We start from the raw sequence: 25,447 nt of genomic DNA, 5'->3' as shown, positions 1-25,447 counted from the left end.
AACAGGAGGAACGCAGACCGAAGCATTCCAGGCATTACTTTATTTGTCAGCAAACATTTACAGAAGATACAGCGCGTAAAGCTCCACTTGTTCATTGGTTGGGGAAATGTATTTTCAGCAGCCACGCACAGCCTTCATCGCATAAAATAGGAGGAACCCCGCTGCAAAAAGTGTTGTCTATATTTGGCGTGTCTATTTGGGTAATATGATCTTGGGAGGCCTAAAGCAGATTGTAACTGTGGGTCTATGATCAATATTTGCCAATTGGGAGTATGATGTGGTGAATGTGTAATACAAAGAAACATATATGTCTCAGTTGGGGTTTTCAGTCAGATTCATGCTCGGTGAGACTTCGATATGTCTTATTCCATGGAAATTAGGTATTTATCTGTCCTTATCTCTCAATTTCCAATAAACAACAAATCTACTACCACAATTGGAGTATCTTAAATCGCACACATTAAAATGGTAAGCAACACCGTCGAATCTCGGATTTTACGTTAAGTTCATTAAATAATTTAATTTCAAGCAACACATCCAGCTTTTCTATTTAGGTATTTTGTAACAGACAACACTATCATTCTGTTTTTGGAAAAAATAAATAAAACTATTTTTAACATTCTGTTAACAACATATTGCATGTTTTAGGATAGCAGATAAAACTGTTTAAATATAAATTGTATTCACTTGCAAACGAAAGAAGAAAAAGAAAATTTTCGATAAACCAAATTTAAATATACAAATCACTTTTCAGGGCAGTTTAGCCGCTAGGTGGCTCTAGTAAGCAAGTAAAATTTATCATTTATTTTAATTTTTATCTTGTGATCCACATGGGGTAGAAAGTTCGAGTCTTCGGCAAAATTGTTCATAAGATCAATGACATCCGAAAAGCAAACAGTTTGGTTTAGAATTTTTCCGCTAGGTGACGCTAGTGAGCATGTTAACTTGAGCATTCTAAGCATGTTCTATGTTGTGATACTCTTGAGATAGAATGTTCGAGTCTTCGGCAAATTTGTTCAGATGGGTTTGATGAAGACTGATAAATTAGTTCAAAATATTGCCGCTAGGTGGTACCAGTGAGCATATGAAAATGAGCATCTATCTCATCATCCAAATAAGACAGATAGACGGAGTCTTGGACAAAGTTGTTCAGCAGATAAGGGACTGTTCATTAGTTCCCTATATTATTTTTTTTTGTATGAAAATCAAAAATAATTTGTATGGCACGTAAGAAATCTCAAACCCTCTCCCCCACAAACCTCTACGGAATTAATAGACGACCCCTAAAAGACACCCGAATGGCAACCTGCACGCTATGTCTAAACTAGCAGATTATGCAAATCGAATGCACCTCGGTTTTTTTCCCGCTAGATATCAGTATTTGGTCTATACTTTCATAATCGAAAGGTTTCAAAATATTCTATTGATGAAATTTTTCCCATATATTTTGTATGGGCTAAAATGTGTAAGAAAACGTGATTTTCATTATTTTTATAGGCTGTATATGAAAAAAATAGCTAAAAAGTAAAAAAAAAAATCAAAATTTCACCGATGGAATATATTAAAACCTTCCGATTATGAAAATACTACCCAATTACTGTACTCTAGCGGAAAAAAAATCCGAGGTCCATTCGATTTGAATAATCTTCTTGTTCAGACCTTGACCCTTTTGGTTCCTAATTTAACTGCCAGGAGACACTTGTAAGCATATTTAATCAAACTTCTGAAACAAATTTTATATTGTGAACCAGATGAGGTAGAACCTTCGAATCTTCGGCAAAATGGTTAAGAAAGTCAAGGCCGTACAGAAGACAGTTTGGTTTATAATTTTGCCGTCAGGTGACGCCATCGATCATGTTCAAATGAGTACTTTATACTATTTCTATTTAATAATTTTGATTATGAAGAATGTTCAAGCTTTTGGCAAAGTTGTTCAGAGAGCAAAGGATGCTTAAGGTAATGCTTAAGGTTTTGTTCATATTTTTGGCATTAGGTAGCGATAGTGAACATGTTGAATTGCTAATTTTTAACTAGTTTTCTAGTGTGATCCTGATGAAATATAATAAATTGCATTCTGTCATAAATTTATTCAAAAACATCGTTTTTGAGTTCAAAAACATAAGCATTGTTGCACAAAATTTTAATAAAATAGAAATAAGTAACATTTGCGCGTTTTGGGATTGATATGCTTCATAGTAATGACTGGACAATGCGTACCATTGGTACTTCGCGTACCTGCAGGTATAAAATAGACCCCATTTGTGGTCCTTAGCCTCTTGTCCAGTAACTCCTATCCCTACCTCCCCATGGTGCCGCCTGGGATACGAGTAACCGTAGGGAAGATCGGGTAACCAACCCTGGTGGAACCTTGGTCGTATGCTGACAGGGAAGGGGGGCTCCTCTCTTCGGAGGGTGTAGCTTATCAGAGCGTCTGTTCTCCATGTTAGGGGCGGCTCAAAACAGCGTCTGTTCTCCATGTTAGGAGCGGCTGATCATCGTCCTAGTGCCAGCGTGGGACTCTAAACAGTGCTGTGCACGATGATCCTCCGGCGAGACAGGGGGTTGGTGCAGGCCTTACAAGCCAGCCGTAAAAACCATCAGTACAGGAAGCATACAATGTAAATTCGGACCGGAACAATCGGCATAGACCCAGGCATCGAAAACGGACTAACGATTGGAAACTCGGATCATGGAACTGTAAGTCTCTCAATTTCTTGGGAAGTACCCGCATTCTTTCCGAATTATTGAGGGTCCGCAAGTTCGACATCGTAGCGCTGCAGGAGGTTTGCTGGAAAGGGTCGACGGTACATACGTATAGGGATGGTTATACCATCTACCAGAGCTGCGGCAATAGACATGAGCTGGGCACAGCTTTTATCGTGATGGGCGAAATGCAGAGGCGCGTGATTGGGTGGTCGCCAATCGACAACAGAATGTGCAAGTTGAGGATCAAAGGCCGTTTCTTCAATATCAGCATAATCAACGTGCACAGCCCTCACCTAGCAAGTGACGATGACGATAAGGACGCTTTCTACGCGCAGCTGGAACGTGAATACGACGGCTGCCCAAGCCATGATGTCAAAATCGTTATCGGAGATCTCAACGCTCAGGTTGGCCAGGAGGAGGAATTTAGACCGATTATAGGGAAGTTCAGCGCTCACCAGCTTACGAACGAAAACGGCCTTAGACTGATTGATTTCGCCGCCTCCAAAAACATGGCCATACGTAGTACCTACTTCCAGCACAGCCTCCCGTATCGGTACACCTGGAGATCACCCCAGCAGACTGAATCACAAATCGACCACGTTTTGATTGATGGAAGGCACTTCTCGGACATTATCGACGTCAGAACCTATCGCGGCGCAAACATCGATTCGGACCACTACCTTGTGACGGTTAAAGTGCGCCAACGACTCTCCGTTGTGAACAACATTCGGTACCGACGCCCGCCCCGGTACAATCTGGAGCGACTCAAGCAACCCGAAGTCGCAACTGAATACGCGCAAAGCCTTGAGGCAGCGTTGCCGGAAGAGGGAGAGCTCACCGAAGCCCCTCTTGAGGACTGCTGGAATAGTCTCAAAGCAGCCATAAACAACGCAGCGGAAGGTGCCATTGGGTTCGTGGAAGCAAATCGACGGAACGGTTGGTTCGACGAGGAGTGTCAGACGGTTTTGGACGAGAAGAATGCAGCGCGGGCGATGATGTTGCAGCAAGGCACCCGTCAAAACGTGGAACAATACAAACAGAAGCGAAGACAGCAAACCCATCTATTCCGGGATAAAAAGCGCCGCCTGGAAGAGTTGGAGTGCGAAGAGATGGAGCAGTTGTATCGTTCTCAAGAAACACGCAAGTTCTACAAGAAACTAAATGCATCCCGCAAAGGCTTTGTGCCGCGAGCCGAAATGTGCCGGGATAAGGATGGTGGTATCTTGACGGACGAACGTGAGGTGATTGAAAGGTGGAAGCAGCACTACGATGAACACCTAAACGGCGCAGAGGAGGAAGATCAAGACAGCAGGAGGAATGGCTTCATCAGTACGGCGGATGAGGGAGACGTGCCAACTCCCACAATAGGCGAAGTTAAGGATGCTATCAAACAGCTCAAGAACAACAAAGCAGCTGGAAAGGATGGTATTGGAGCGGAACTTATTAAAATGGGCCCGGACAGGTTGGCCACTTGTCTGCACCGATTGATAGCCAGGATCTGGGATACAGAACAGCTACCGGAGGAGTGGAAGGAGGGAATAATATACCCAATATACAAAAAGGGTGACAAGTTAGAATGTGAGAACTATCGAGCGATCACCATTCTTAATGCAGCCTATAAAGTGCTTTCCCAGATCATCTTCCGCCGTCTATCGCCACTGGCAAGCAGATTTGTTGGAAGTTATCAAGCCGGATTTGTGGACGGTCGATCGACGACAGACCAAATCTTTATGTTGCGGCAGATCCTCCAAAAGTGTCGCGAATATCAAGTCCCTACGCACCACCTATTCATCGATTTCAAAGCGGCCTATGATACCATCGACCGCGAAGAGCTATGGAAGATTATGGACGAGAACGGTTTTCCCGGGAAACTGACTAGACTGATCAAAGCTACGATGGATAGTGTACAGTGCTGTGTGAAGATATCGGGTGCTTTATCGGACCCGTTTGAAACACGCAAAGGACTTCGACAAGGCGATGGTCTTTCCTGCCTCCTGTTCAATATTGCGCTAGAAGGTGTTATGAAACGGGCGGGCTTCAACATGCGGGGCACGATCTTCAATAAATCCAGCCAGTTCATTTGTTTTGCTGACGACGTGGACATTGTCGGAAGAACGTTCCAGGTGGTTGCTGAACAGTATACCAGGCTGAAACGTGAAGCAGATCGGGTTGGATTGAAGGTAAATACGTCGAAGACGAAATATCTGCTGGCTGGAGGAACCGAGCGCGATAGAGCTCGCATAGGCAGACGCGTGACGATCGACGGGGATGAGTTCGAGGTGGTGGACGAATTCGTCTACCTCGGATCATTGATAACGTCGGATAGCAACTGCAGCAGAGAAATTCGAAGACGTATCATCGCCGGAAGTCGTGCTTACTATGGACTCCACAAGACCTTGCGGTCTGGTAAACTTCACTTCCGTACTAAGTGTACCATGTACAAGACGCTAATAAGACCGGTAGTCCTCTACGGGCATGAGACGTGGACAATGCTCGAAGAGGACCTGCAAGCGCTAGGAGTTTTTGAACGACGTGTGCTTAGGACGATCTTCGGCGGAGTATGTGAGAACGGCGTATGGAGGAGAAGAATGAACCACGAGCTTGCGCAACTCTACGGTGAACCCAGTATCACGAAAGTCGCCAAAGCTGGAAGGGTACGATGGGCGGGACATGTTGTGAGAATGCCGGACAACAATTCCGCAAAAATGGTGTTCAACTCAAATCCGGCCGGTACAAGACGAAGGGGAGCGCAACGAGCTAGGTGGTTTGACCAAGTGGAGCAGGATCTTGGAAGTGTGGGGCGATCGAGGAATTGGAGGTTAGCAGCCATGGACCGAGTTAGTTGGCGCAACATTGTGGCGCAGGTCATGTCTTGAAGGACGTAGCGCCAGCAAAAGTAAGTAAAAAGTAAAGTAAGTATGCTTCATAGTATGATGTTTGTTTTGGAAATAACAAATAAATTATTTGGCTAGTAAGAAACCACAAATAAACTCCTTCTTACATAAACCCTTACATAGCTCCTTCTTACATAAACCCTTACATAGTAACATAACGACCCCTTAATGAATTTTTGTCTTTTCAAAATTTGTTTCCTCTCGAGCATTTTAAATATCACTCATTTTTTGGGTTTTGTGCAACGTAAGAACCATATCACAATCACACGACGTGACGCGAGACAGGACACAACACTTATGGTTCTTACTCACGCTTGTAAGAACCATAAGTGTTGTGTCCTGTCTCGCGTCGCGTCGTGTGATTGTGATTTTTAATATGTCTAGTTTTTTTTTTTAAATTGGTAGGTCTTCGTCATTTTTTGGATATATTAATACATTCCCCCTTAAAGGCTATGTTGTGTGTAACGCGTAATGTAATATTTACACGTCAAAAGTTAATAAACAGGAACAAACTCAAATGTTCCGATTTTGTCAGCCTAAAATTCATCGAGGGGCTGACAAAATCAGGTATTTACTGTATGCAGCAAAAAAAATGGTATAAATGTGTTGCTCTCAACCACACTTTTTCATAAGTTTTACTTGAGATCAAGTGTGCATGTATATTTGGAAATATTCTAGAAGGTTCTAGCTCATGATCCTGTCCACATAGAAAGTTCGTGTCTTCAGCTAAATTTAACTGTTTGGCTTGCAATTTCGCCACTACGTGGCGCTGTTGTGTATATAATTTTGGCTATATTCTAGAAGGCTCTAGCTCATGATCCTGTCCTCCTAGAAAGTTCGTGTCTTCAGAAAAGTTGTTCAGAAACTTTAAAATAATTTAAGATAGAACTTTTAGTTAGCAAATTTGCCCCTTGTTTTGGCGCTATAGTGCATGCCATATTCTAGAAAGCACCTAATAAGGTTCGTGTTTTCAGCAAAGTTGTTCAGAATAATTTTGCTGAAGACACGAACCAAACAGTGCTACCTCAAATTGTTTTCAAGATGGATATGATATCGCCTTCTAGAATATGAATGATTTTACATGCACACTAGCGCGACGTAGCGGCAAAATTTATAACTAAACAGAGCTGCTTCAAATTTATTTCAAGCTTCTAAAAAACTTTGATGAAGACTAAAACATGAACATATTTACATGCACACTATAGCCATATATCAGCAAAATTACTAATTAAACAGTGTTGCCTTAAATTACATTTAAGCTTCTGAACAACTTTTCTGAATACACGAGCCTTTTTAGAAAGCCAGGATCATGAGCTAGAGCCTTTTACAATATAATCAAATGTATATGCACAACAGCGCCACGTAGTGTCAAAATTGCTAATCAAACAATGCTGTCTAACATTGCTTTTAAGTTTCTGATCAAATATGCTGTAGACACGAACTTACAATGTGGACAGGATCATGAGCTATAGCCTTTTTGAATATAACTAAATTTATATGCACAACAGCGCCACGTAGCGGCAATATTGCCAACCAAACAGCGCTGCCTCAAATTCCTTCCAAGTTTCTGAACAACTTTGTTGCTTAGCTTAGCTTAGCTTAGACTGACTACACATATCAATGGTTGCTATTCCGTGATTGACCGAAGTCAGTGAAAATGCACAAAGAATCAACTAGAAGTTCAGCTGGGATTGGCCATAATCTTCTTCAGTGTGCATAATTCAGTGTCTCTATTTATACAAGGTCAATAACGGCGCCGGCCACGTCCTTGCAGTCAGGTGGGATTGAGGGAAGGAATGTTAGTGTGTAACCTTTGCTATTTGGAGACCGTGTTTGCCTCTGCATCTCCACAAAGGTTACTGGGAGGGATGTTTGTTAATGGGGAGGATCGTTGGGTCAAAGGATTCACTTTGATAAGCGATTAGACCATGATAAACAATGATTTGTGAGATATATACATGCTTATACGTAAATATAATTGTTCATATAATTTCTATGTAGAGGAAAATTATGCCGACACTTGAGGTGACGAACCATTCAAAGTTTGTTGAACAAATACCTAAATGTAACATTCCTACAGCTGTCAGTACGAAAGCATGTGTTATTATATTTTACTCATTTGAAAAGAAACAAAAGACTCAATTGGTTGGGACATCATAGAACACTCTTATTCTTATGCCGACACTTACAGTGGCGAACCATCCAAAGTTTGTTGAATAAAGTGGACCTTTCGCAAGTCTACACTTGTAGTGTCGAACCATTCAAAGTTTTTTTAATTACAAGAATAAAGGTATATAAGGGGTGTTCTGAAAAAAAAAAATGTTAAACATAAATAAATCATGAATCAGAGTTTGTGTCGACACTCACAGTGACGAACCATCCATAGTTTGTTGAAACATCATATTTACATCCCACCATTGTAACGATTAAATGTGCAGTCATACATATTTTATAGATTAGAAATAGTAGCATGAAACGAGCTCACCAATTGATCCGTTATCCTTGACTGAGCGGCCACAATCCACTTTCAGCTTCACTCGTTTGCTCGGCTAGCACCCAGAAAAAAAAAAAAAAAAAAAAAAAAAAAAATAGGCGCGCGATTCGAAAGAAAAAAAAAACACGGACGACATCTCGGGCTTTCTTGACGCACTGCCCAGGAGCAAGCGTCAAGGTCGTCGAAAGATCAAAAAGAACGAACCGATCGCGGCACTTTTTAACTTACTCCAACCGAACTCCCCGATCACGCCACTTTTTCACTTACGAGACCGACGCGCGACATGTTTGATCCTGCCCTCGTCGCTCGCTCCGGCAAAAGCAAGCATCAAGGTCGAAAGATCAAACAGAACTAACCGATCGCGGCACTTTTTCACTTACGAGACCGACGCGCGACATGTTTGATCCTGCCCTCGTCGCTCGCTCCGGCAAAAGCAAGCGTCAAGGTCGAAAGATCAAACAGAACTCCCAAGTTTCTGAACAACTTTGTTGAAGACACAAACTTTATAGGAGGTCGGGATCCTGAGATAGAACCTGCTAAAATAGGACCAAATTATATGCACACTAGCGCCGCGTAGCGCCAAAATTGCTAACCGAACAACGCTTTTGCTAACCGAATAGCAATTTTGCTAACTAAACGATGCACCCTCATATTACTTTCATGCTTCTGGACAACTCTGCTGAAGACACGAACTTTCTAGGTGGCCAAGATCATGAGATAGAGCCATCTAAAACATGACCATATTTACATGCACACTACCGCCACGTAGCGGCAAAATAACGCATCAGAAATTTTACATAATGAACGCCATAAGGCTTCTGAACAACTTTGTTGAGGACCGCAACTTTGTAGAAAGTAAGGATCATAAATATAATAGTTTTAGGTGATGATAAGCTTTTTGGAGGGTACTGCAATATTCAAGAGGGGTGTTGCAATACTAGGTGATGCGTTTCCATAATTATGGTGGATAGTGTATATACAAGCAATGAAGAGTATTTGTCTATAATAACTAAATAATTCCAATTTACTTGAGGCATCGAACTCTCTCTCTCTCTTCATCAATGGAATTTGTTAAAAATTTCTTGATAGAAAAATGACACTGTCTTCAATGACGACTCTAACCTTGGATCAGAGTTCAATCATTTCCGTAAAACCTACAACTCACACAAGTCCTTGGATGAAGCACATTGGTAAAGATACTTCCTCATAGCTATTCCCATTAACAGTGCAACGTGGAAAATCACCTTTATACATCATCCTGCGGTTACGCGTGAAGCAGCGGCTCCCAATAGTGGGAACAATGATGAATAACATACGCACACGAACGTAGGCTAGGCAGGTACGTTCTAATCCCACCACTAGCCTAAGGCATTTCCACACGAACGTCACCACTACTGGCAGTCAGCGGCGCACAGACTGTTGGCTGGCAGTTACAATGAATCGAGCATTACGTCCCGGGGAAAGTGCATCCACTTGTACACGTCGCAGTCAATTGCAATGTTACATCTAGCAATTAAGCTGAACAAATATCCCATCCACACCGTGGTCGCGCGCCACTACATCATGCACACCGAGCTTAACATCAGGACATACACACAAACAGCACAGTGGATCGGGATGTTTTAAGGGTATGCGGTACTCTGAATCATTCCAGCAAATACCGTTCGAAATAAAATTCTGTGGGGATCCACGGAATCCAATTGATCGAAATTTAATCTTAAGCAATTTAATCTTATACACATTCTTATCAAACACTACACCGACACAAACACCACTAGGCCTACCTCTATCTCTACCGGCAACCGTACATACACCGTTTTGGTAGAATTAACGTTCATCTCTATTCACAGGCACGAAGGCCTCATTCACTGACCTGTAATCGATTCCAATGGTCAACCTCGTATGCAACCGAAACATTTGATTCCGAACCATCCAGCGTTTCACGTATCAGTCCAATTAGTTTCGCCGAAAAACCATACAGTACAGTATCCTACATCCTCTTTGTCGTAATCAATAATGCTGAAAATAATATTCTGAGCAACAAAATCAAAATTTCGAAAGTTTCCGAACTGTATCGGATTTCGTATTGGAAATCATGAAATGTTTTTATATTCTGTTTGGCCTTGTCATTATTAGCAATAGAAACAACATGTATCGTTTAATTTTGTATCGACAAGCAAAAAAAAATGCACGTCACATATCCTTAGCATGGTTTGATGCCGTAGTTAGTAAGAACCCGTCGTCGGTTTGGTAGACGACTACTCCGGAATCGTGATTCAATCCGTGTCGGACTAAGATTTCCCAAGGGATGCAACCGAGAGTGCACTTCTGAGGTTGAATTCGCATCGAAATGAAAACCCATGTGGAGCCATAAAGAAGCACCATCCGCAAGTCGTTCGCGTAGGCAGAGCGCTCCGTTGGCGGCCTACAGATCAAATCCAGTTCTCGTTGCATTTCTCATTTGCCGTTTCTGCATAACTTCTGCATGGCTCCTTGCTCCTTGATTCCATATTGCTGCGCCGACCAGCTTTACGCTTGAATGCATCATTCAACTGTACCGACGCGTCTGCAGCAATGGGTTTGGAGGAAGTGGTTCGGTTGCACAAATAGCGTCCAGCATCCTTAAACCGAGCAGCGGACGAACGAAATTGCAAGATTGTAGCGAACAGCAGCTCGTTGGTGCTCCCCAGTCATTGCGGAATATGTGTGTTTTCACATGGAACCTATGCTGCTGTAGAGTGGGGAAGCAAACGGTAAAATAGATTTTACTCATTCATGACGACGTGGTCTTGGCTACTCAGAAGAGCCGGGCCGTAGTTGCACTGCGAGGGCTGTTTCACAATTGGGCTCACTAAAAAGTAGCAGTTTAATTCATATTTCAGAGAAGGTTCTCAAATTCATTGGTCATTGTTAGGGAAGGAGGTTGGTGAATTAAATGCTTTTCGTTGTTCTTTCTTTGAAGCTTCAATGCTTTTTCAGTCGGTTGTTTTTGAGAGGAAAGATTTCAGGATCCTGATAACACTGCAATGTACAATGTACATTGTACATGTACATTGTACATAAAATGCTGAGGCCTCTTTTGATTCAGTGAAAACTATCGGATAGAAATGTAATCAATCCAATGAGTAGTATTATTTTGTGTATTTGGTAGGCTCAGTCATAATAGAGCCGAAATCAATTCACTTTTGTGCAATTTATCACATAATTCTTCTTTTTTATGGCATTACGTTCCCACTGAACATAGTCTGCTTCTCAGCATAGTGTTCTGATGGAGACTTCCACAGTTATGACCTGAGCACTTTTTATATCAATTGACCATTTTCACATGTGTATATCGTGTTATAAGTACAACCAGCATTAGCCTTAGAATACTAATATCGCGACTGTTCGTGTTACCAACATCTAGTTTGCCACGTATTGACAGCATGAGTACCGGGCCTCAAAGTGTCAAATTAATTCTAAAACCAAACAGCCCTGTCGTCCTGCTTAGTCGCGCTTAGTCGACGACTAAGAAGCTTTTCACAGATTTTTTTTTAAGAATTTTTCACCCGAAGTCATAAAAAATAATGTGTGAAATCAACAACAATCGAACGCTTCATAAGATATCAATCGAAATTTCCAACCTGTACCTACCAGCGCTCTGGAATAATTTTACTCCATTTCATATAGAACTTCATATAGAATAGGAGTATATTACCGCCCTGTAGAAAATCAATCGAAATTTACGAGCTGTATCAAGGCCCTAGAGTAATTTCGCCATTTCTATCGGCCTGTAGAACATCGATTAAAAAATGCAAGCTTTATTAACGCCCTAGAGTAATTTGACCTTATTCCACGTATATCAAAATTGAAAACTCCAAGCTGCATCAACGCCCTGGAGAAATTTTACTCTGTCCCATATAGATCCGTAGCATCCTAACGCCCTGTATGACATCAATTGAAAAAAAATTAAGCTTTATCAACGCCTAGGAGTAAACTGACCTCCCTTATGTTGATCAAGTGCAACTTTCGTCCATCTTTACGCCCCACATCACTTGAATATTCCTAGCATTATCAACGCCCTGGAGTAATTTGGACTCGTGCCATGTAAATCAGCTGCATCTTAACGCCCTGTGAGACAAATGTCACGATGTATAAACGCCCTTGACTGATTTGACTTTGCCATACGTAGATCAGGTGCACCTCAATGCCCTGCATCGATTAAAAACCCCAATTTGTATCGGCGCCCTAGAGTAATTTGAACTTGTCTCATTTAGATCAGCTGCATCTTAACGCCCTGAAGGACATTATTTAAAAAATTCAAGCTGTATAAATGCCCTGGATTAATTTGACGTCATCCAATGTAAATCAAGTGCATCTTGACGCCCTGTATGACTTCAATAGAAATTCCAAGCTCTATCAACGCCCTGGAGTAATTTAACCTAATCCCATAACGATCAAATACGTCTCAACGCCCTGTAGGACATAAATAGAAAATTCAAGCTTTATCAACGTCCTGGTGTAACCTTATTTTACGTAGACTAAGTGCATCTTTACGCCCTGTAGGACATCAAGTGAATATTCTAAGATTTAATAACGCCCTGGAGTGATTTGACCTTGTTGCATGTAAATAAGCTACGTTTTAACAACCTGTGGGATTTGTCAAGTTGTATAAACGCCCTCCACTAATTTGACCTTGTCTTACGTAGATCATGTGCACCTCAATGCTTTGTATCGACTGAAAATTCCAATCTGTATTGACGCCCTGGAGTAATTTGACCTTTCCTCACGTAGATCTTAATTAAGGTACATATTAACGCCCTGTAGGACATAAATTGAAAATTCCATGCTGTATACAGGGTTGCACATATACAGATTTATCTGTATTTTACAGATTTTTTCGAATATTTTGTGACCAAGAATCTGTACTTACAGATTACAGATTTTTTTTTGTAAAAATACAGATTTACAGATTCTGTATACAGAATTCGGCCAAATTTATACAGATTTAACAGATTTTCCAAGTTCGCTTGAAAATATATATTACTTTAAACGTTTAAATTTATTCTTAGATTTGACAATTCTGCATTATAATTAATAATAACTGGTATTTCTTTGAATTTTTCATGAAAATCTAATTTTTTTTCTCAATTTTTGGGGATACAGATTTAAAAAAAAGATATTTTGCTTCAGGATGCAGAAATACAGATCTATTTTCTTTGTTTTACGACCTTGTTTTACGTAGATCAGGTGCAGCTCAATGCCCTGTATCCATTGAAAATTCCAAGCTGTATCAACGCCATGAAGTAATTTGAACTTATTTCATGTAGATCGGGTAGATCTCAACGCCCTATAGGACATCAATTAAAAAATGCAAGCTTTAGCAACGCTCTGGAGTAATTTGGCCTTATTGCACGTAGTTCAACAACATCTTAACGATTTGTATAACATCAATCGATCAAGCTATATCAACGGTCTGAAGTAATTTGACTTTAGTCCATATTGATATTTGCCAGATCTGGTGCTTATTTACGCCCTGTTGAAAATCAATAGATATTTCTTAGCAGTATCAACTCCAGGGCGTAATTTGACTTTATCCTTAAAAGATCAGCTACATCCTAACGCTCTGATTGATGTCATCGAAATTTTCAAAGTATTTCAACGCCCTTGATTTATTTTTATCTTTTTTTCACGTATATTAGGTACATCTTAACATACTCTAGGACATCAATTTCAAATTCTAGCCTGTTGAACGCCCTGTAATAATCCAAACTTGTCTTATGTAAGTCAGGTCATCTTAACGCCCTTTACATCAATTAAATATTCCAAACTGTATTACCGCCCTGGAGTAATTTGACCTTATTCTATGTAGATCAGGTGCAACTTAACGATCTGTAGGGCATGAATCGAAAATTCCAAGCTGTATCAATGCGCTGGAGTAATTTGACCTTATTCCACATTGATCAGGTGCATCCTAATGCCCTGTATGGCATCAATCGAAATTGTCAAGCTGTATAGTAATTGCTATTGTCTCATGTAAATCATATTTACGCTTTGTAGAACATCAATTGCAAGTTAAAATGTGCATGCTTCTGAGAAATATCAACACCCAGGAGTAATTTGACCTCATCCTATGAAGATCAGGTACATCTCAACGCTCTGTAGGAAATAATTTGAAAATTCCAAGCTCTATCAACATCCTGCAGTAATTTCACCTTAGTCCACATTAATGAATTAAATCGCAACGCCCTGTAAAAATTAATCAAATTTTTAAATCTGTATAAACGCCCTGAAGGTATTATACTTTGTTTCACGTAGATCAGCTGCATCTTAACGCCCTGTCGAAAACCAATTAAATTGTGTTTGCTTTATGACCTTAACTAACGTATATCAAGTGAAGAGTAGTATTTGCTCTTTTAGTTGCGTTACCTGCTTATGCGGGAATGAGCGATGCAATCAGGATCAATGTTGGTTAGCGTATCGGTTAGCCCAGCAATTTATGTCTTATATTGGTGAGTTCTTTCCGTTTTATATGTTGTTTATAATATGTGTATTTTATCTCATATTATTTGTCCATAGGGGTCATGCACAAATTACGTCACGCTTAAAGGGGGGAGGGGGTCAAGCCAAGCGTGACAAGCCTTACAAAATTTTCAGAGGATTCATACAAAAAACGTGAAAAAGGGGGGGGGGGTGTCGAAAGAGTCGAAATTTAGCGTGACATAATTTGTGTATCATCCCATACTATTTATCAAACGATTGTGCTACTTTTCCTCGAATGTCCTTTCCGCGAATGACTGTTTCCCGAATAACCCTTTTCCTCGAATCCAATTTTTTTCGAATGACCTGTCTCTTCGAGAAGTGATGCAGTTCATGAAGGTGCAAGAATAGTTCTCAGTGACAGGGTGCGTACCAAATGACTGGTCCGTTTACTACTCTGAAATGTAAGAAATTGTGAAACGGGATATTCGGAGTACAGACATTCAAGGGACTGACGTTCGAGGTAACGACATTTGGGGAATCTTTGTTTTGGGCAAAGTAGCAGAATCCCTTAATTAAATGGATATTACGATATAAAAGCATTTGCCTACAGGGGTGTATGTGCTTGATCCCTAATATTTTCGGTATTATTAAAGAAATTGTTGGTTAAATTATCTAGAGAGATCCTTCGATAGAAGTACGTGATCATTAAGAGGCCCAAGACCACTCTCGAAATTTGATGAAATATGTTAAGGTTTAAAGCTGAAGAAATTTATTTGTTCATAAGACAGTCAGCTCATACCCTTGTTTATTTTGGACCAATAATTTTCATGTGATAGTGAAAACTTCCAAAATCAAGTATGCACCAAGAGCAGCATTTTCGTGTTTGTAAATTTAATGAAATTAGTTTGAAACCCTTATTTAATTGATACTTGACAATTCCAAGATTCACTAATATATCTAACGTAAAACTACAAAAGATAAAGCCATAGCGAAATATATTGAAATCCAGAGCAATTGTTGACTTTTTTCATTTTGATATCACCTTAAGAGCGATATTTTATTTTTAATTTAAGCCATTTGGCTGAAAATCGAACACCTCTTTTTAAAGAAAAAAAAAACAGTTCAAACGTTCTAGATGTCCTGCTTTTAAAAAACTCTAAAAATTCTTTGTAAACTTAATTATTTGATTAATTAAAAATAAATATCATATACTTCTATCTGTATGCTTCTTAACGTTCTGATTCAAATTCCGGACAGCTTCTAATTCCGGACACTCTACTTTGTATGGGAAAGGTTTCAATTGAAATTAAATTCATCTGAGCCGCACGCACATCGTTTTTGTCAATATCTCTGACATTTTTCAACCGATTTTAATAGTTTAAAGCTTTTTTGAGCGCAAATAATGGCGCGTACATGATTGGTTTGAGATTTCACAGATTTAAGTAAGTTCAGGTGAACCCAAACTTTTGCACGATATACCATACTGAGGGATGAACCCAAACTTTTGCACGATGACTTGACTGACTGTTTCATTGATTTTGAATACTTTCCAGATTTTTCCGCCAAAATTTCGTGGGGTCTCTTCAAAGAATATAAGATTGCGATTCTAATGACACTTTGATTTAAAATTTTTGTCGATCCAATGCTGAGGAAATTAGATATGATTTTTCAGTGTGTTTTTTGAAAAATGTCACAACTTTAAGTAAAAATTTAGTATACAAAGTTCAAAGAATATTTTTGAAAAAAACACATACGAAGTAAGAATAACTATTTGCCTTTCGAATGCGGCTTAGAGAGTTTCAATTGGACGTGTAATCACAGAGATATGAACTGAACACTTTTGCATGTTTTTAAGGGGGTGAACTCAAACTTATGCACGGGAGTGTAAGGCATTGCTATGGTAGATTCAATTGATACAAGGACAAAATAACTTTAACTTTTTACATTAGCAAATTTTTCAACTAAATAAGGTTTAAGCCTATGTACTTGATCTCTTCGTTTCATATTTTAATAGAAATGGAACACAAACTAAATACGTACAAAAGCATATCGGTTTTCGTTTGTTAGGAATGTGTATTGAAGTATTTGTGATGTTTGTATTTTTTTTATATTAAAATGTTGGTTTTTGGATTTCCGTTTATGATTTGTATAGACTAAAAGTCGAAAACCCATAGCAACGTTCGAGAAAACGGCACAGTTGATCCCTATATATATATATATATATATATATATATATATATATATATATATATATATATATATATATATATATATAAATAAATATATATGTATATATATATATATATATATATATATATATATATATATATATATATATATATATATATATATATATATATATATATATATATATATATATATATATATATATATATATATATAAATATATATATATATATATATATACATATATATATATATATATATATATATATATATATATAAAATATTTGTGCTTTTTTATGAGAAGACACCTGGGAGGGAGGCACCGATACAACACTCGAAATATAGAACAACGTTTGTTTGAACTGCAAGATAACTCCAGCTTGCCAACAACAATCAAGGCAGGCTTGGGGAAAACCGCTAGTTTTCTTTTGTTGTGTACTTTCGATCTTTCCTGACAAACATGGAAATAGGGCCACAGTTTTCTATGCACCAAATATTAATTTTCATTGGAAAAAGTAAAACGATGCGTTTTTCAATGCTTTATATTCAATCAGTTGAAAGGTGCTCACGTGACATTACTTGCATTTTGTGCATGAATTGATTTTCATTCAATTTTTGTCACTTTTGATGAAATGCGAAAATGTGTTTTAATCAGTTACGCGCTTTTTCCATGTTAGTCCAATGTTTGAGATCTGGGCTCACAGTGACAGTTCGTGACAGCGGAATCCCGGCTTACTATGACGTACAGAAATTTTGTATTGGTTTCTCCCTCCCAGGAAGACACCATTAACGCCTGGGAATATAAGCGCCTTCTGGGCTATAGTAACGCCCCCCTCAAAAAGGGACGACTAAGAAGCTCAAATTTTACGACGACAGGGCTGAAACCAAAGCAACTACTTGGTATTGAAAAAATAATGGAAAACCATTATTTAAGGTACTAATAACAAAAATTAGATTTGTGACAATAGCGCCACTAGCGTTCTACGACTAATATTTCTATTGCACTACCAAACTTTGTGTCCTAGAAAGTACAACCCGAAGAGATCTCCGACCGGTGGGATTCGAACCTACGACTCTTAGCTTGGTCTTGCTGAATAGCTGCGCGTCCACTGCTACGGCTATTCGAGCCCCGTAATAACACAAAAATAATTTTTATGTATCTAGCAACATTGTTCATTTTAATTTATTTATTTAATCAACAATTTAACGAGACAATACTCGGTTCGTGGCCGCATCCCTCCATTCTCGGTTCTGTGCCATCCGACGCGAACACCATCTTTACAGGGTTGCATTCTTGCAACATGCCCTGCCCATCGTATCCTTCCAGCTTTGGCCACCTTCTGGATACTGGGTTCACCGTAGAGTTGGGCGAGCTCGTGGTTCATCTTTCGCCGCCGCACACCGTTTTCCTGCACACCGCCAAAGATTGTCCTAAGCACCTGACGTTTGAAGACTCCAAGTGCTTGCAAGTCCTCCTCGAGCATCGTCCACGTTTTATGCCCGTTAAGGACTATCGGCCTTATGAGCGTTTTGTACATGGTACATTTGGTGCGGTTGTGAATCTTTTCTGACCGCAGCTTCTTGTGGAGGCCATAGTAGGCCCGACTTCCACTGATGATGTGCCACCGTATTTCACGGCTAACGTTATTGTCAGCCGTCAGTAAGGATCCAAGGTAGACGAACTCGTCGACCACATCGAACGTATCCCCGTCTATCGTAACACTGCTACCCAAGCGAGCCCTGTCGCGCTCGGCCCCACCAGCTAACGTGTACTTTGTCTTGGCCGCATTCACCACCAGTCCAACCTTTGCTGCCTCGCGTTTCAGGCGGGTGTACAGGTCTGCCACCATTTCAAATGTTCGGCCGACAATGTCCATATCATCCGCGAAGCAAACAAATTTACTAGATCTCGTAAAAATCGTACCCCGGCTGTTGAGCCGCGCCCGGCATAACACCTGCTAGCGCAATATTAAACAATAGACACTACAATCCACCACCTTGTCGTAGTACCTGGCGGAATCCAAACGAACTGGAATGTTCGCCTGAAACCTTCATATAATTTTTGGAAACCTTGTTAGGTAGATTGAAAATCTGAAGTGCTCTCGATTATGTCTAGGTTAGAGACTTCATTTATACGACGAAAAAGAAATATATGTTATGGATTTTTTTCTGCCAACACTGCAGGAACCCATTCAGAAGTTTTGATTTCTCGGATTTCACTAATAAATAACTCAAAATAGAAAACAATAAAAAAAAATGAAAACAAATCTGAAGGTTGCTGGTGATTTTCCACTTCGAATGACTTTTTTTCTTGATTTCTTGTAGTATTGAGTTTTTTCAAGAGTTCTAACCGAATCTCTGCCTAGTTTTTTTTTTCTCAAAAAAAAATCTACGAGGGTAACTGCAGAAATTTATTATGAACTTTTCCTAGAATTCTTCCAGTGAAACCTTACTCCAACTTGAATTTATTTATCTAGGAATTAAAACAAAACCTTTAGAATTTATTGAGATTGGAAAAATCCATCTTATATAAGCCAGAAAACATTGTTTGTAGAATCTCGAGAAACTATTGAAAAATCTTCAAGGGTTGTACAGAACAATGAAAGAATTCTTGAAGAATTCTTTCAAGAGAAGGCATTGGAGGAATCTCTAGAAGAAAATAAGATTTCTAATTCTAATAATTTTCGAAGAATGGGACGTAGCAAGCTAAGAGATTAACTAGTGTTATCTTTCTTCATATCATAAAATTAATGATAAAGATTCTTCCAAAAATTTGCAGAAATATTAAATTCCTTAGTAATCCTTGATTATTGTTTTGGATTAAGTTTAGACGATTTATGAAGAATGTTCCTGAAAGATTGTAATAAAATATGTATATTCCCTAGCAAAACCTTTGCTAAGCATTTTGACGATTAACAAATCAACCTACTACTTAGTTGATGAACTTTGAATGGATTGAGAATCTCACAACGAATCATACAGCTATCTCCCGTCCTCTAACCTGTTCCGTGAGAGTTGAGATCCCCAATGAGCAACCGTGGCTCAGACATAACTGACAGGAATTCTTAGAGGAGACCCAGGAGAGTTTTTGGAGGCCCATAACGAATCTCTGAAGGAATTTCAAATTAAATCCCTGAACGATTACCTAAAAAATCGTTAGAATAATTGGTCGGTATTCAGACAGACTGAACCAAGATGTTTTTTAATGGTTTCTGTAAAATATTCACAATATTCGTTGTAATATTGGAACTTATCTATTTCAAGATATACCTGTAAAAAAAAACATCGAGAAAATCAGAACTAATGATGTCCATAACGTATCCACCGGAATAACTCCGACCACAGGAATATTTCCGCGTTCTTTTGTCTATTTCTAGAGACTAGATATGTGTGCCAGTATACTGACAAAAAATCATTTGAATCCATTAAGAATTCGCTGAGCGGTGAGGGTTTTAGAATTTTTGCTTTCACTCAGGCCCATACGGGTTAATAAGCTGTTGATGCAAAACTATCGTTGTTGTTACAAGACAATATTACAATATTGAATCGACCACCTCAGCACACAAAATCTAATATATATGATCGCTTTCCGGTTGGTAAATGGCTGGGCATGGCGTACCATTGGTACCTCGCGTACCTGAAGGAATAAAATAGACCCCTCTGTGCGGTCCTTAGCCTCTTGCCCAGCAACTCCTATCCCTACCTCCTCGCGGTACTGGCCGGGGTACGAGTAACCTTAGGGAAGATCGGGTAACCAACCCCCGGTGGGAACTTTGGTCGTATGCTGACAGGGAAGGGGGGGTTTGCTTCTGCAAACCTTGAGCGTCTGTACTCCATGTTAGGAGCGGCTCACAACAGCGTCTGTTCCCCATGTCAGGGGCGGCTGATCATCGTCCGAGTGCCAGAGAAGGACTCTAAGCTAAACTGCGCACTATGGTCCTCCGAACATTTAGGGGGAATGGTCCTCCGGAAATCTAGGGGGTTGGTGTCAGGCCCTGCAAGCCAGCCGTAAAAACACATCAGCACAGGAACGTCAACGAGAGAATACGGACCGGAACAATCGGCAAAGACCACAGCGACGGAAATGGACTAGCGATTGGAAACTCGGTACGTGGAACTGCAAATCTCTCAACTTCATCGGAAGCACACGCATACTCTCCGATGTACTGAAGATCCGCGGTTTCGACATCGTAGCGCTGCAGGAGGTGTGCTGCACAGGTTCGATGGTGCGAACGTTTAGAGGTAATCATACCATCTACCAGAGCTGCGGCAACACACGTGAGCTGGGAACAGCTTTTATAGTGATGGGTGATATGCAGAGGCGCGTGATCGGGTGGTGGCCGATCAACGAAAGAATGTGCAAGTTGAGGCTCAAAGGCCGGTTCTTCAACTTCAGCATCATAAACGTGCATAGCCCTCACTCCGGAAGCACTGATGATGACAAGGACGCATTTTACGCGCAGCTCGAACGCGAGTACGACCGCTGCCCAAGCCACGACGTCAAGATCATCATAGGTGATTTGAACGCTCAGGTTGGCCAGGAGGAGGAGTTCAGACCGACGATTGGAAGGTTCAGCGCCCACCGGCTGACGAACGAGAACGGCCTACGACTGATAGATTTTGCCGCCTCCAAGAACATGGCCATTCGCAGCACCTACTTCCAGCACAGCCTCCCGTATCGATACACCTGGAGATCACCACTGCAGACGGAATCACAAATCGACCACGTTTTGATCGATGGACGGCACTTCTCCGATATTACCGACGTCAGAACCTATCGTGGCGCTAACATCGACTCTGATCACTATCTAGTGATGGTGAAACTGCGCCAAAAACTATCCGTCATCAACAATGTACGGTATCGACGCCCGCCTCGGTATAACCTAGCGCGACTGGCCCAACCGAACGTCGCTGCCGCATACGCGCAGCATCTCGAGGTAGCGTTGCCGGAAGAGAGCGAGCTTGACGAAGCCCCTCTTGAGGACTGCTGGAGCAACATAAAAGCAGCCATCAACAACGCAGCCGAGAGCATCGTCGGGTACGTGGAAAGGAGGACATGTAACGATTGGTTCGACGAAGAGTGCAGGCAGGTTTTGGAGGAGAAGGATGCAGCGCGGGCTGCAATGCTGCAGCAAGGAACGCGACAAAACGTGGAGCGATATAAAAGAAAACGGAAACAGCAAACCCGCCTATTCCGGGACAAAAAGCGCCGCCTGGAAGAAGCGGAATGTGAAGAAATGGAACAGCTGCATCGTTCTCAAAAAACGCGAAAGTTCTACGAGAAGCTCAACGCATCCCGAAAAGGCTTCGTGCCGCGAGCCGAAATGTGTAGGGATAAGGACGGAAGCATCTTGACGGACGAACGTGAGGTGATTGAAAGGTGGAAGCAGCACTACGATGAACACCTGAATGGCACGGAGAACACAGGCGACGAGGGTCACGACAGCGGAGGAAATGACTATGTCAGCACGGCGGATGAAGGAAACCAACCTGCCCCCACATTGAGGGAAGTTAAGGATGCCATCAGCCAGCTCAAGAATAATAAGGCCGCTGGTAAAGATGGTATTGGAGCTGAACTCATCAAAATGGGCCTGGAGAGGTTGGCCGCCTGTCTGCACCGGCTGATTGTCAGAATCTGGGAAACCGAACAGCTGCCGGAGGAGTGGAAGCAAGGGGTCATATGCCCCATCTACAAGAAGGGCGACAAACTGGAATGTGAAAACTATCGTGCGATCACTATCCTGAATGCCGCCTACAAAGTGCTATCCCAGATTATCTTCCGTCGTCTATCACCAATAACAAATGAGTTTGTGGGAAGTTATCAAGCTGGTTTCATCAACGGCCGCTCGACAACGGACCAAATCTTCACTGTACGGCAAATCCTCCAGAAATGCCGTGAATACCAAGTCCCAACGCATCACTTGTTCATCGATTTCAAAGCGGCTTATGATAGCATCGACCGCGAAGAGCTATGGAAAATCATGGACGAGTACAGCTTTCCCGTGAAGCTCACAAGACTAATAAGAGCAACGATGGACGGTGTGCAGAATAGCGTGAAGATTTCGGGCGAACATTCCAGTTCGTTCGAATCCCGCCGGGGACTTCGACAGGGTGATGGCCTTTCGTGCCTGCTGTTCAACATCGCGCTAGAAGGTGTCATGCGGAGAGCCGGTTTCAATAACCGAGGTACGATTTTCACAAGATCCAGCCAATTTGTTTGCTTCGCGGATGATATGGATGTTGTCGGCAGAACATTTGGAACGGTGACAGACCTCTACACCCGCCTGAAACGTGAAGCAACAAAAGTCGGCCTGGTGGTGAATGCGTCAAAAACAAAGTACATGCTGATGGGCGGAACCGAGCGCGACAGAGCCCGCCTGGGAAGCAGTGTTACGATAGACGGGGATACTTTTGAGGTGGTTGATGAGTTCGTCTACCTCGGATCCTTGTTAACGGCTGATAACAACGTTAGTCGTGAAATACGGAGACGCATCATCAGTGGAAGTCGCGCCTACTATGGGCTCCAGAAGAAGCTGCGGTCGAGAAAGATTCACCCCCGCACCAAATGTACCATGTACAGTGAGAGGCAAAATAAAGTGCCCACCTTACCAGTTTTCGAATTTCTCTCATTGATTTGGTTCAAATTAAAGTTAACACACCTAAATCTTTTGTGATATTTTATTTTTGATGTTCTTTTAAAGTTGCACTTACGAAATTTTGATAAAAAAAGAATTTTACTTAAAGAAAAAGAAAATCAATTTGTATTGAAAAAAAAGTAGTGACAAAAATAAGTGCCCACTTCCTTCTTGGCCCCAGAAAAGATGATTTAAGAAAAATAAAAAGCAATTTAATAGTTAATGTGTCCTCCTTTGGCCTTAAGGACTTGCTGGAGGCTCTTCGGCATGCTTTTCACCAGGTTTTGTAGGTGTTGTGGATCTAGTTCTTCCCAGGCGCGCTCCAAGGCTTCAAAATAATTATTTTTGTTGGTAACACCAGTTTTTTCAACCCTGGCATCGAGAATCGCCCACAAATTCTCGATGGGGTTGAGGTCTGGGCTTTGTGGAGGCCATTCCAGCGGTTTAATCCGACAAGACCGGAAAAAAGACTTGGTCTTCTTTCCAGTATGCTTCGGGTCGTTGTTCTAGAGAAATATGAATTTCTCTTCAAGGCCCGTCTGGATCAGCGAAACCTCCAGATTTTCCAGCAAGATGTTAATGTAGGAATCTGCCATCATTATTCCGTCGATTTTCTCGAGGTTTTCTACTCCACTCCATGAAAAACACCCCCAGACCATCACATTTCCTCCTCCATGCTTCACCGTTCCTTGGATGTGGTGCTCTGCATCACACACGAGCCCGCCGCTCTCGGTTAGACAGCTCGAGCTTCAGGAGCGCCACATCCAAGGAACGGTGACGCATGGAAGTGTGATGTGATGAAATGTGATGGTCTGGGGGTGTTTTTCATGGAGTGGAGTAGGAAGCGTCGTGAAAATCGACGGAATAATGACGGCAGATTCCTACATTAACATCTTGCTGGAAAATCTGGAGGTTTCGCTGATCCAGACGGGCCTTGAAGAGAAATTCATATTTCTCTAGAACAACGACCCGAAGCATACTGGAAAGAAGACCAAGTCTTTCTTCCGGTCTTGTCGGATTAAACCGCTGGAATGGCCTCCACAAAGCCCAGACCTCAACCCCATCGAGAATTTGTGGGCGATTCTCGATGCTAGGGTTGAAAAAACTGGTGTTACCAACAAAAATAATTATTTTGAAGCCTTGGAGCGCGCCTGGGAAGAACTAGATCCACAACACCTACAAAACCTGGTGAAAAGCATGCCGAAGAGCCTCCAGCAAGTCCTTAAGGCCAAAGGAGGACACATTAACTATTAAATTGCTTTTTATTTTTCTTAAATCATCTTTTCTGGGGCCAAGAAGGAAGTGGGCACTTATTTTTGTCACTACTTTTTTTTCAATACAAATTGATTTTCTTTTTCTTTAAGTAAAATTCTTTTTTTAATCAAAATTTCGTAAGTGCAACTTTAAAAGAACATCAAAAATAAAATATCACAAAAGATTTAGGTGTGTTAACTTTAATTTGAACCAAATCAATGAGAGAAATTCGAAAACTGGTAAGGTGGGCACTTTATTTTGCCTCTCACTGTACAAAACGCTTATAAGACCGGTGGTCCTCTATGGACATGAAGCATGGACCATGCTGGAAGAGGACCTGCACGCACTTGGAGTGTTCGAACGAAGGGTGCTTAGGACGATCTTTGGCGGAGTGCAGGAGAACGGTGTGTGGCGGCGGAGAATGAACCACGAGCTCGCTAGGCTCTACGGCGAACCAAGTATCCAGAAGGTTGCGAAAGCCGGAAGGGTGCGCTGGGCAGGGCATGTTGCAAGACTACCGGACAACAATCCTGCAAAGATGGTGTTCGCGTCGAATCCGGTTGGCACAAGAAGGCGAGGAGCACAGCGAGCGAGGTGGCTTGATCAGGTGCAACAAGATCTGGAGAACGTGGGCCAAAATCGAGGTTGGAGAGACACAGCCTTGGACCGAGTAAATTGGCGTAACATCGTTAACGAGGTTTTATCAAATTAATTGATGTAATACCAACTAAATAAAATAATGATCGCTTTCCGCTCCATTCTCATTATTTTCCCATCCAACAATGTAGCCAGGCAGGAATGAAACAATTTTCAAA

General features: G+C 41.2%; 1 protein-coding gene across 5 annotated transcripts in view; it reads left to right on the top strand.

Annotated features, from left to right (window-relative positions):
- The window catches only part of LOC110679566 (protein couch potato), a 592,279-nt gene that overhangs the window by 416,354 nt on the left and 150,478 nt on the right, over positions 1 to 25,447 (top strand). The gene's annotated exons all lie outside the window — the stretch shown is intronic.

This window comes from Aedes aegypti, chromosome 3 (genome assembly GCF_002204515.2).
Source record: "Aedes aegypti strain LVP_AGWG chromosome 3, AaegL5.0 Primary Assembly, whole genome shotgun sequence".
Taxonomy (NCBI): Eukaryota; Metazoa; Arthropoda; class Insecta; order Diptera; family Culicidae; genus Aedes; species Aedes aegypti.
This window is presented reverse-complemented; position numbering and strand designations above follow the sequence as displayed.